Source organism: Triticum aestivum, chromosome 3D, assembly GCF_018294505.1.
Source record: "Triticum aestivum cultivar Chinese Spring chromosome 3D, IWGSC CS RefSeq v2.1, whole genome shotgun sequence".
Classification (NCBI taxonomy): Eukaryota; Viridiplantae; Streptophyta; class Magnoliopsida; order Poales; family Poaceae; genus Triticum; species Triticum aestivum.
The window spans coordinates 182,285,324-182,298,798 of NC_057802.1; positions in this window are offsets into that span (position 1 = coordinate 182,285,324).

Consider the following 13,475-nt stretch of genomic DNA (forward strand, 5'->3'; position numbering starts at 1 on the left):
GATGCATCCTGCCCTTCGAACATGGAATCGGACGATGGACCTAAGAAATCAGTTGATATCCCAGAGCCCGAACTGTTAAGTTCGGAAGATCTCCAGACTCCAGATCCAAATTGGGTCAGGGTTCGGATTTAAATCCACCCACCCACCCACATATAAGCACTCTCATGAGAATGCAACAGCAGTCTCAGGAAACGGTCCACCACTTCTGGGCCAGATTCCTCCTTGTCAAAGACAAGATTGAAGATTGCCGCGACGAAGATGCGATCTCAGCGTTCCGCAACAATTGCATGGATGAAGGAATCCTCAACGCCATCAAACGCCGTCGCATATTACACTTCGCTGACTTGGCAACTATCATACAGAAGTACAACGCAATGGAAAGCGCCTGGAAAACTCAGGCAGCCAGTTGGGAGCCATCGGTCCCCACTCAACCCCTCGTTCAGACGAAAAGGGCGCACCCTCGTGGCACGCCCGGTCCAATAGTAAAGAAATACAAGCCCATTACGGGGCACAGAACCGTTCTGGAAGGATGGCTCGACGGGCCATGCAAAATACACACAACACCGGATAATATACCAACTCACAGCCTTAGAGCATGTTGGATACTACGGCAAGTGGCCAAGAGCGGCGAGGATATCCTCACCAAGAATACCCCAGAACAACACCCCCCAGAAGACGACGACCTCAAAGTATTGACGGTCGTCGAGACATTCGCTTCAAACAACAGGCGCAAAAGGGCACTCCCAGAACTCGCCGAAGTCTGCCAAATCGCAGCAATAAACCCCTGGAACGACACGGCTATAACTTTTAATGCCGGTGATGAACCCAAATACAGGACAGTCCGAGCACCAGCCGCCTTGGTCCTCAGTCCAATTGTGGATGGCTTTCGGCTCACCAAGGTTCTCATGGACGGCGGTAGCGGACTAAACCTCATCTATGAGGATACACTCCACAAAATGGAAATAGACAGGAGTCGCATCGAGCAAAGCAGCACAACCTTCCAAGGAATCATTCCCAGCCGGGAGGCGCGGTGCGCGGGAAAAATAACACTTGACGTGATATTCGGCATGCCGGAGAATTATCGGTCCGAAGAGATAACCTTCCAAATGGCCCCTTTCAACAGCGGATATCACGCCCTCTTGGGGCGGGAGGCATTTACACGCTTCCAAGCTATACCTTATTATGGGTACATGAAGCTTAAGATGCCCGGGCCCAACGGCATAATCACTCTCGCCAGTGATCCGGACATAGCACTCTGCGCCGAAAATAAAACCGCATACCTGGCCCTTGAGGCATTATCTGAAGCCCTAGCGGCCGAAGAATTAACCGCAATGCGCTCCACGGTGGACAGGGACGATGTGATCCTAGACAAATGACCCAAATCCACCTCCTTCAAACCAGCAGAAGAAATAGTCAAATTTCAAGCCCATCCAACGGACCCTAAGAAGACAACATCTATTGGAGCACAACTAGACACAACGGTTGACGCCGCGCTACGAGAGTTCCTGCGCGAGAACTGGGACATATTTTCTTGGCACCCTTCTGATATGCCAGGAATCCCACGTAAGTTGGCTAAACACAGCCTCAATATATTGAAGGGATATAAACCAGTCAAACAAACACTGCGGCGTTTTTCCGAACCCAAACGTCAAGCTATGGGGGAGGAGCTAGCCAAGCTAATCAAGGTCGGATTCATTAGAGAATAAAACACCCGGACTGGCTCGCAAACTTGGTGATGGTGCCAAAGAACGACAAATCCTGGCGCCTGTGCGTCGATTTCAAAGACCTCAATAAGGCTTGCCCCAAGGATCCCTTCCCCCTGCCCCGCATCGACCAGATCATTGATGCTACCACAGGACATGACTCACTGTGCTTCCTCAACGCATATTCCGGATACCATCAAATTAAAATGAAGGAGTCCGATCAAGCTGCAACAGCATTCATTACCCCATATGGGCCATTCTGCTTCAACACCATGCCCTCCGGGCTCAAAAACGCCGGCGCCACCTACCAACGCATGATTCAAACATGCCTGGAGAAACAGATCGGCAAGATAGTTGAAGCATATGTGGACGACGTCGTCATCAAAACTAGACACGTCGAAACACTTATAGACGATTTACGTCTCACATTCGACAACCTCCACGCATATGACATTAAGCGTCGGCGAACCCATGTTATTATACATATCGGCAACACACCAGGTGGTGAGCGCCGTGCTCGTCGTTGAACGAGAACAGGACGGACACAAATTCCCGCTTCAGAAGCCAGTATATTATGTATCCACCATCCTCACACCATGCAAATCCCGGTACCCTCATTATCAAAAGATAGCATACACGGTCTTCATGGCATCCCGGAAGCTACGACACTACTTCCAGGAGTGTTCGATCATGATGGCTTCTGAAGTACCACTCAATGACATAATAAACAACCGCGATGCTACGGGCCGGATTGCCAAATGGGCCATTGAGCTCCTTCCATTTGACATAACATACAAACTGTGTCGAGCCATTAAATCCCAAGTACTGGCTGACTTCGTCGCCGAATGGACAGAGGCCGAACTCCCTAAAGTGTAGGCACATATTCCAACTGGGTTATGTATTTTGATGGTTCCAAAATGCTGGCAGGACTAGGAGCGGGCGTCGTTTTAACACCCCCACTGGAGACGTCGTCCAGTACGTACTCCAGATATTATACACAGACTCTAATAACGCAGCCGAATATGAGGACTTATTGCATGGTCTTCGGATGGCTGTCTCCATGGGCATACAACGCCTGGAAGTGCGCGGGGACTCAATCCTCGCAATATCTCAAATAAATGGAGACTTTGATGCCAAAGATCCGAAGATGGCGGCTTATCGCAATGCCGTCCTAAAAATTTCGGCTCGGTTCGAGGGGCTCGAGTTTCATCACGTGGCCCGAGAAAGTAATCAAGCGGCGGACATCCTTGCTTGCATCGGCGCCAAGCGCGACCCCATCCCACCTAACATCTTTTTGGAAAGGTTTTTTAAGCCATCCATTGTGTGGCAAGGGGAGAGCGGCAACACCAGTCCGGATCCGAACACAACCCCAGATCCCGAACACACCGATATCATCGGGGGCTCAGCCACCGAAATAACACCGTCGGCCCACCTCATTATGGCAGTCATTGCCCCATGGACCGAACCCTTCTTGGCCTACCTTAATAGGAAAGAACTCCCTGAGGATCAGAATGAGGCCCGCCGCATTGTCCGGCGTTCGAAGGCCTACAAGGTTCACGACGGAGAGCTCTACAAGAAAAGCGCTACCGGAGTCCTTCAAAGATGTATCTCCGAAGAAGAGGGGCGGCTGCTCCTGGCTGAAATTCATGCCGGTCTCGGTGGGCACCACACCGCAGCTCGTGCCCTTGTTAGAAAGGCCTTCCGTACAGGGTTTTATTGGTTGACGGCACGAGCAGATGCACAGGACCTTGTCCAACGTTGTGTCAGATGCCAACTCTTTGCCAACCAAAGCCATATGCCCCCACTGCCCTACAAACAATCCCCATCACTTGGCCTTTTGCGGTCTGGGGGCTGGATATTGTTGGACCCCTTAAAGGAGGAAGCCATAAGAAAAAATATCTGCTGGTCATGGTGGATAAATTCACTAAGTGGATAGAGGCCAAACCAGTTAAAACGGCCGAGTCTGGGCCGGTGATAGAATTCATATCCGGCGTTGTACACCGTTATGGTGTTCCACACAACATCATCACCAATAATGGCTCCAATTTCACAGCCGACGAGGTGAAAACCTGGTGCACTAATCTGGGCATTAAGCTCGATTACGCCTCTGTCTATCACCCGCAAACAAACAGTCAAGTCGAACGAGCCAATGGTCTTAGTATGAGCGGCATCAAGCCTAGACTAGTGCGTTCTTTGAAAGAATCAGACAAACACTGGGTTGAGGAGCTCGACTCCATACTCTGGGGGCTGCGGACCATGCCTAATCGCACTACCGGATTCACACCTTTCTTCATGGTGACGGCGCAGAGGCAGTGTTACCCTGTGACATTATTCATGACTCACCTCGAGTGCGCATGTACGAAGAGAGAGAGAGGCCGAGCTTGATCGGCAGGACAGCTTAGACGCCCTGGAGGAGGAGCGCGACGTCGCAAAGGCCCGTTCCGCATTTTATCAACAGCAGGCTCGCATGTACCAAAGCAGAGAAGTGCGGGCCAAGACTTACAATGTTGGTGAACTCGTTCTACACCTGCCGAAGAAGAAAAAGGACAAACTCAAGCCCAAGTGGGAGGGTCCCTTCATCATTGACGAAGTTCTCACCGGAGGAGTGTACCGTCTGCGTTATGCGTCAGACAATCGCCTAGAGCCGAACCCCTAGAACGCGGCCAGACTCCAAGATTCTATGCCTAGCGCCGAATTCTTTGTTCGTCTCCTTCCCCTGTTGTTTCCATCATTTTTTCTCTCTTTTCGTTTTTTCTCTTTAGCCTTAAAGCTTTCATGCGGTTAGACCATGCACCCCTGACACATACATCTTCAACTATGTACGTCCATTATACCTGGGGGCTTCTTGGACAGAAGCTTGCTATTGTTATTTCTCGAGCATCCAGCTCATCACATATGCGTTTTTCCCATATGTACCTTTTCTTCGCCATTATATGCATCGATATGACTTAAGTTTTGGCCAAGCTGGGTTGCCTGGCTCCTGTGCTTCTGCCCTACGTTCCCGTTAGTTCGGCTAGGGCATAAAGGGAGCACCTCTGTGATTGTTACTGCCGGGTCATCCGGATGTGTAACTCAGACTGGGTGAAGCCGAAAGCTAGCGTTCTTAAGGGAATATTCGGTCGGTGAACTAAAGATGTTTCTTGCATTTACTCCATTGTGAACCCCCAGAAGTTACATACACTGCGATTCCTCAATCACAGTTCGGACATGCACATTAACGCATGCACACCCAGGGAAAGGAACCCTTAACGGAACTATTCTCTCTGGAAGATGTTTCTTACAATCTTAATGTGATATAACATAACTAGCTGGATACAACTTGTCTGTTCAAGCAACTATGACCCCTACGCCTGGTTTCCACGCATACCCCGGTCTATTTGACCGTTTTGGTATTCGGAAACACTCCGCACCTTCGGGTCCAGAGGTTGAAGCGAAAAGGTCTGCCATGACAGTCGTTTTACAATTCAGCTAGAGTTACATATGCCAAGGAAAGTACATAGTCACTTAAGACTCAAAAACTTCCTGTTCTATACCATCTAGCAGGCTGTCTAATTTACAATCCTATTGGGAATACTTGGCGGCTACTTCTACTTGGTCATATACCAAACTAACGGGAACTTCCTTCCCATCTGACCCTAGAGGTCCGACCCGGGCCATACGATTCGGATCAAGCTTGATATACCGTGTCTTCACCATGGCCCAGGCCTCTCGCGCACCCTCCCGGCAAGCCGATATTTTCCATAATCGGATGCGCCGCCGCGCTCCCTTGAATAGCTCTACAAGATCCTCCATACTTCCTGGAGGGGAGGCGGATGGCCATAAGGCCTTGGCAACACTCCGCATTGCCTGCCGAGCTTGCTCGTGCATTTGCGATAGCCGTTGCAGCAGATCTTCCAACAATCCGGACATCTCCTCTTCGGGATGGCCCGTCAGCATACCTGCAAACATAACTCTATCACTTCCTTTCATATCCAAACTATTATAAGGTAAGTTCGGCCACATACTGAATATGCCGCCTCACAGCCTTTTATTCTCCTTCACGGAGTCGGCCAGTTGGGCCCGAACATCTTTCAGTTCTTCGCCCAGCTGGGTGTTTGAATCCTGGAGTTTGTTTTTCTCCTCTCTGACTCAGGTCAGAACACGCTCGCCTGCAGCATGTAACCTTTTCGCCTTTTTCTCACCCGCTTGAGCGGTTTTCAGTTTCTCCTCCAGTTGACCTGGCGATCCTGTTATGAGATAAGCAACAACGTTAAGCACCGCTGGAATATAATTATAGTTTCTCGCTGGAGAGAAATATTACCAGTGGATGCCTTCTTGGACTTTTCCAGTTCGGCGGTAACAGCAGTTAGCTGTGTCCGACACTTTTCTAGCTCTTGGGCTAGTAGGTCGTTCTTCTTCATAAGAACCTGGTTTTTCAATGATCCTTAAATCAGTTGTACCAACTACTTCAAGTCTTGGGGGCTATTGGCATACGGTTATCATATTCGGGCACAGTAAACTTACCTGCACATCTTTTAAATGCTGCTCTGTGGCTCTGCTAAGCCCATCTCGAGCAGCTCGGATGTATGCATCAGCCGAGCTGAAGGCATTGAACATCTCTTTTGAGAAGCGGGGGTCTCGTAAAACGGCCCTCCGACGCTGATGATTCATGGCACTCTCCACTTCCGAGTTGGTGACGGACATATCTTCCGAGCCCTCAGCCGAAGGACAGTCCGGCGTCACTCCCATATCGGCCCCCGTCTCCTCGGCTGGGACCGAATCCCGGCTGTTGGGAGTATGACTGGCCGGATCCCCGGACACAGTCCGGCGAACTCTTTTCCTGATACAGGACGAACATAAAAATCACAGTTGGATGCGACTGCTAAAGAACATATTCACGAATCCATACCTCTTCGATGAAGGTTCGACCGTATCTTTGTTTGCCTTCCTCTTGGAAGGCTTTCCCGGCGTAGGGGCCTCTCTCTTTGGAGATACCCCTGGGGCAGCATGGCGCGCTGAACGCCTCCCCTTTTGAGCACAGGAGGTGCGGTGGGTGAGGCAGAATGAGAGAACTCTTTCAGATGAGATGTCTCCTGACTACTTACGTGTGAAGCAGGGAGAAGACCGGGGAAATCAGCGATGATGGCCACTTCTGTGCCGTCGTAGCTCGCCTGGTAAAACACCCCGTCCTCGAGCACCACGAATATATCCGGATCCTCTTCGAATCCGGGGTCAAGGTCCCGATTGTGGCCCCCGGGCTGCGGGGCGGGGCTGTGAAACCCTTCGGAAATCTTTCGCCAGTGCTGTTATAAATGGACGGGTTAATATTCATTAAAAGTAGCTCAGGGAGTGGAACGAGTAGAGCAGAGGAGTCGGGGCTTACCCAGCTAGGAGGACTTTACATGGAAAATCCATCTCTGCGCTTGATACGCAGGAATTCCTCTTCCTCTCCTTTGAACAATTCGGCCAATATTTTGGCCAGAGCGGCGGGGGTGTCCAGACCCTTTCTGCCGCAGCGGGAGGCGTCATCCTCTTCATTGTAGTTCCATATGGGAAGCCCCCTGTATTGGAGTGGCTGAACCCCCCGTACTATGGAGGTCGCCATTACTTCGACTATCGATAATCCGGATTGAGCGAGCGTCTTTATCTTGCTCATGAGTTGACAAACTTCCGCACTATTTTCCTGCTCGAGGATCCTAGGGCGCCAGCTGTGGCGTTTCTTCAAAGGAACGCTTCTGAACTCGGGAAGATCCCTCCGAACTGGGTCTGGAAGTGCGACGTCCTCAATATAGAACCATTCAGAAGGCCACTCTTCGGATGCCTTCTTTGGTGTGCCGGATAAGTATCCGGTCTCGGCGATGCGCCATATTTCGGCTCCGCCCACTTCAAATATTGATCCCTTGTGGTTACGCGGGATGAGGCAGAATAGCTTCCTCCACAATTCAAAGTGGGCCTCACAACCCAGGAACAACTCACAAAGAGCGACGTAACCCGCGATATGCAGAATGGAGGCAGGAGTAAAGTTGTGCAGTTGGAGGCCGTAATACTCCAGAACCCTCGGAGGAATAGATGAATTGGAAATCCGACGCCTCTCAGCAGATAGGGGACGAAACAGACTCGTTCCCCCTCAGACGGATTGGGGAAATTCTCCGCCTGGGCCTCACCATTGAAGGAGGTCAACCCCGCTCGAACAGGGACCAGATCCGCAGGAGGAAGAAATCGCTGTGTTTGCAGCTTCTCCAGCTGACCATGGGATACGGAGCACCTCTCCCACTCACCTTTTTCTGGGCCGCAGGGACGGGAGGAGGAGCTGGGAGCGCTAGCCATGTTGGAGTGATCTTTTCTAGCAATCCCTGAGGATTTTTCCGCGTGGTGCCGAATGGATCTGGGATCCAATCTCTTTAAATAGTCACTCTTTCTCGCATGGCCGGGGTGTTATGTGCAAAAATACCCCGACCTCTCGCATTCGCTTGCCTGGTGGAAGCTGAAGTTGTTGATACACAGAAGCCGAGGGGTACGACATTAAATGAAAGGCCGGATACGTCACTTTGAAGTCATAGGAGGAGGAACCCACCTTGCAATGTCGAAGACAATCTACGCGCCGAACACCTCGCCATTGAAGTCTGGTTCGGGGGCTACTGAGGGAGTCTTGGACTAAGGGGTCCTCGGGGGTCCGGCCTGTTAGCCATGGGCCGGACTGATGGGCTGCGAAGATGCAAAGACCGAAGACTCTACCCGTGTCCAGATGGGACTCTCCTTGGCGTGGAAGGCAAGCTTGGCGATCAAATATGAAGATTCCTTTCTCTGTAACCAACCTTGTGTAACCCTAGATCCCTCCGGTGTCCATATAAACCGGAGGGCTAGGTCTGTAGAGGACAATACTCATAGCTACAGTCATACAGGCTAGACCTCTAAGGTTTTAGCCATTACGATCTTGTGGTAGATCAACTCTTGTAATACTCATATTCATCAAGATCAATCAAGCAGGAAGTAGGGTATTACCTCCATAGAGAGGGCCCAAACCTGGGTAAACATTGTGTCCCCTGTCTCCTGTTACCATCGACCTTAGATGCACAGTTCGGGACCCCCTACCCAAGATCCGCCGGTTTTGACACCGACAATCGTTGAGCGAGCCAGCTGGGGAGAGGGTGTTCTTCGTGCGCACCCTAGAGTTCGAACCTCTCAAGGGCATGCGAAACCCGTAATCCGACATTTGGCGCGCCAGGTAGGGGTGCGCAGGAGCTTCACCTCTCCATCTGCTCTGCCTCTCCGCCCGCTTCCTCTCTCCGTTCGACTCTCATGGCAGGCGCCGCCCTCCGGCTGGATCGATGGGCGCGCACGAAGGCGACATGGGCCTCCGGGCCTTCACCCCCGCCTTACGACAGGTGCGGTGGCCACACAAGTTCAAGCCGGAGATGCCGCCTCGCTACGATGGCGCGGCGGATCTGGCAGCCTTCCTGCTGGTGTACTAGGAGGCCGTTCGGGAAGTCGGAGGCGATGACAAGGTCATGGCCAACTGGTTTCCCATGGCGCTCGCTGGCGTGCCGCACGCCTGGCTGCTCAACCTGCCAGGATCTTCTGTGGCCTCCTGGGAAGAGCTGCACGGTCTCTTCGTCGCGCGCTTCGCAGCACCAGCGCCCCTCGCCATTGCAGCCCTCCTCGGCGGTTCGCATGCTCCGCCCTCGGATCGCCATGTCAAGCAGTTCTTCCGCCAAATGGGCGCCGCCTCTATGCAGCAGGGACCTCCTCCGGGATAGGCGGCGCCCAAGGCTGACCTCACCTTCGACACAGGGGACCATCCGGCGACCACCGCTGGCTCAGGCGCGCTCCCGATGCTTTGCACACCCACCATCTGCAACGTGGCGGTAACCAAGACCCATCGACGGCGGGGCTGGCCTCAACGTGCTCTCTGTGGAAGCTTTCGGCTTGCTCCACGTGTCGCACGGCCGGCTCCATCCTACCAAGCCCTTCTCCGGAGTTGGCAGCGGTTCCACCAGCGCCCTAGGGTAGATCCGCCTCCCAGTCACCTTCGATACCCGCGACAACTACCGCACCGAGCTTATCGACTTCGAAATCGCTCGCATTAGCCTCCCGTACAACGCCATCCTTGGGTACCCAGCCCTGGCTCAGTTCATGGCGGCAACTCACCTTGCCTACAACCTCATGAAGATGCCGGGGAGCAGCGACGTCCTCATCGTGACTGGGGACACCAAGGAGGCCCTGACGGCCCTTAAGCTCACCTTTAGGGCCGTAGCGGCAGCACGCCCGGCTGACGAAGCAGCCCCTGGGGCCTAGGGGCTGCGCCGGCGAAGAAGAAACAACTATTCTCTCAAGATCGGGCCAAGACGAAGCAGGTGCCAGTTGACGAGGACGGAGCCTCAGGAGCCACCTTCACCATAGGTGCCGGCCTCGCATGGGACCAGGAGGAAGCATTGGTGAATTTCATGCGTGCAAATAAGGAGGCGTTCGCCTGGGAGCCCAAGCAGCTGGTTGGGGTCCCGAGGGGGTAATCGAGCATCACCTGAAGGTGTACCCTAACATGCGCCTAGTGAAGCAGAAGGCGCGACGGCAGTCCACGGAGAAGCAATCCTTCATCGTCCAGGAGACCCGCAAGCTGCAAGAAGCAGGTGTCATCCATGAGGTGCGGTACCCAGAGTGGCTGGCAAACCCGGTCGTCGTGCCCAATAAAGGCGGGAAGGAACACATGTGCGTCAACTTCACCAACCTCAACAAGGCCTGCCCTCAAGACCCGTTCCCGCTTCCACGCATCGACCAGATCATCGACTCCACCGCCGAGTGTGACCTGCTATGCTTCCTAGATGCCTTCTAGGGCTACCACCAGATCAAGATGGCGGTGCAGTACGTCGAGAAGACGGCCTTGTTGACCCCGTGCGAGGTGTACTGCTACACCTGCATGCCGTTCGGGCTGCCCAATGCTGGGGCAACTTTCCAGTGACTGATGCACATCACTCTAGGCCGGCAGCTCGGGAGGAACACTGAGGCCTACGTCGACGACATTGTGGTGAAATCTCGGGAGGCAAGGACCCTCATTCAGGATCTAGAGGAGACTTTTGCCAGGCTGCACAAGGTGGACCTGCGGCTCAACCCGGAGAAATGCGTGTTTGGCGTCCCCTCCGGCAAGCTGCTGGGATTCCTCGTGTCGCACAGGGGGATCGAGGCGAACCCGGAGAAGGGCAAAGCAATAGAGGACATGAGTCCGCCACAGACTCTCAAGGAAATGCAAAAACTCGCAGGCTGCATGACCTCGCTGGGGCGCTTCATCTCCAAGTTGGGGGAGCGCGCCCTCTTGTTCTTCAAGCTAATGAAGAAGAAGGGCCCGTTCGAGTGGACTCCAGAGGCCGACATGGCGTTTCAAGACCTCAAGAGATACCTAACCAGCCTACCGGTGATGGTGGCGCCGCGTCCTCTAGAGCCCTTGGTGCTCTACCTGGTCACCACGCCTCATTCCGCTAGCGCAGTGTTGGTGGCCGTCTGGGAGGAGCGCCAGGCCAAGAGCCTGCCACACGACGCTGCACATTCGGTCGGGAGGATGCGGCACCAAGACAGCGCCCCTAAAGCCATAGCAGTGCCAACAGATGACCAGGCTCCACAAGACGGCACTCCTGAGGCTGCGCTAGCCCCGATAGGCGACCGAACTCCTGAGGTCCCCCAGCCTCAGGAGATCTCGGACTCCACCAACACTTCCGTCCTCGTCGAACACCCGGTGTACTTCGTTAGCACGGTATTACGAGATGCGCGGGCACGCTACCCCATGCCGCAGAAGCTTCTGCTCGTGCTCCTCGTGGCCTCGCGCAAGTTGCGCCACTACTTGCAAGGCCACCCCATCAAGGTCGTCTCAGCTTACCCACTGGAGAGGGTACTCCGGAGCCCCAACGCAGTGGGGAGGGTCGCCGAGTGGAACATTGAGCTGCAGGCATTCCAGCTGGAGTTCAGGACCACTAGGGTCATCAAGGGAGCCGCACTCGCTGACTTCATGGCAGAGTGGACTGATGCTCCAGGGCCCGAAGTTGGCGAGGACCGGTCTCTCTCGCCAGGGAGCAAAACACCAGACGGCTGGGTCATGTACTTCGACGGCGCCTTCGCGCTCCAGGGCGCGGGGGCTGGAACCGTGCTCGTCTCGCCCACCCAGGACAAGCTCTACTACGCCGTGTAGCTCTGCTTCCAGCGGGGAGAGAAGGTCTCCAACAACATCGCGGAGTATGAAGGTTTGATCGCCGGCCTCAAAGCAGCGGCGACCTTGGGAGTGAAGCGCCTCACCATCAAGGGTGACTCTCAGCTCCTCGTCAACTTCTCCAACAAGGTGTACGAGCCGAAGGAAGATCACATGGAGGCATACCTCACGGAGGTACGCAAAATGGAGAAGCAATTCTTGGGCCTGGAACTGCAGCATGTGCCGTGAGGCACACACAAGGAAGCCGACGATATCGCTAAGAGGGCGCCCAGGCGTCAGCCCCAGGAACTCGGCGTCTTCGAGGAGCGGCTCTTCAAGCCTTCAGCGGCCCCTTCGGTTGTGGAGTCGGCGTCGCCTCAGGAGGAGCTTCCCCCGCCTCCAACCTCAGGAACCCCAGCATGCGGCCCAACCTCAGGAGCGCGCCCGCTCCTCGTGCTCGAGCCCCAGGAGGGGTGTTGGACTGAAGAATTCAAGGCGTACCTGCTGCAAGGGACCCTGCCGAAGAAGGAGGAGGACGCGAAACGTGTGGCTCGGCAAGCTACAGCCTACTGCATCCGGGACGGTGAGCTATACCGAAAATGACCAAACGATGTCTCCTGGCGATGCATCTCCAGGGACCAGGGGTGTGAGCTGCTAGCCGACATACATGGAGGGGACTGCAGACATCACTCGTCATCACGCACCTTGGTGGGCAAGGCGTTCCGCAGCGGATTCTACTGGCCCACGGCACTCAGCGACGCAACCGAGCTGGTGAGATCCTGTGAAGCCTGCCAGTTCCATGACAAGCAAATCCACCAGCCTGCTCAGGGCCTCCAGACTATCCCACTCTCGTGGCCATTTGCAGTCTGAGGGCTGGATATCATGGGTCCATTCCCTCAAGCGCCCGGGGGCTACCGCTACCTCTACGTCGCCATCGACAAGTTCACCAAGTGGGCGGAGGTGGAAGCCGTCCGCACCATCCTAGCCGGCTCCGCAGTCAGGTTCATCAAGGGCCTCATGAGCCGTTTCGGAGTCCCTAATCGCATCATCACCGATAACGGCTCGCAGTTCACTAGCAATCTCTTCAAAACATATTGTGCTAATCTTGGAACGCACATATGCTACGCCTTAGTGGCACACCCCAGAAGCAATGGCCAAGGTGAGCGCGCCAACGCGGAGGTCTTGAGAGGCCTCAAGACAAGGACCTTAAAGAAGAAGCTCGAGGCCTGCGGCAGGGGCTGGCACGACGAGCTCCAGTCTGTGCTGTGGTCCATCCGCACCACCGCCACCAAGCCAACGGGCGAGACTCCATCCTTCCTCGTCTACGGAGCTGAAGCGGTTCTCCCTCACGAGGTCAAGCATCACTCCGCACGGGTCTTGGCATTTGATGAGGCACGTCAAGACGCCATGCGGGGGATGGACCTCGTGCTGGGGGAGGAACGCCACCGCCAAGCCTCGCTCCGAGCGGCAAGGTACCAGCAGGTGTTGCGGCGGCACCACTGCCGCAGCGTCCACTCCAGGACGCTCGAGGTGGGCGATCTCGTCCTGAGGCGGGTGCTCTCCAGGGAAGGGCTGCATAAGCTCTCACCCATGTGGGAGGGCCCGTTTAGGATTGCCCGCGT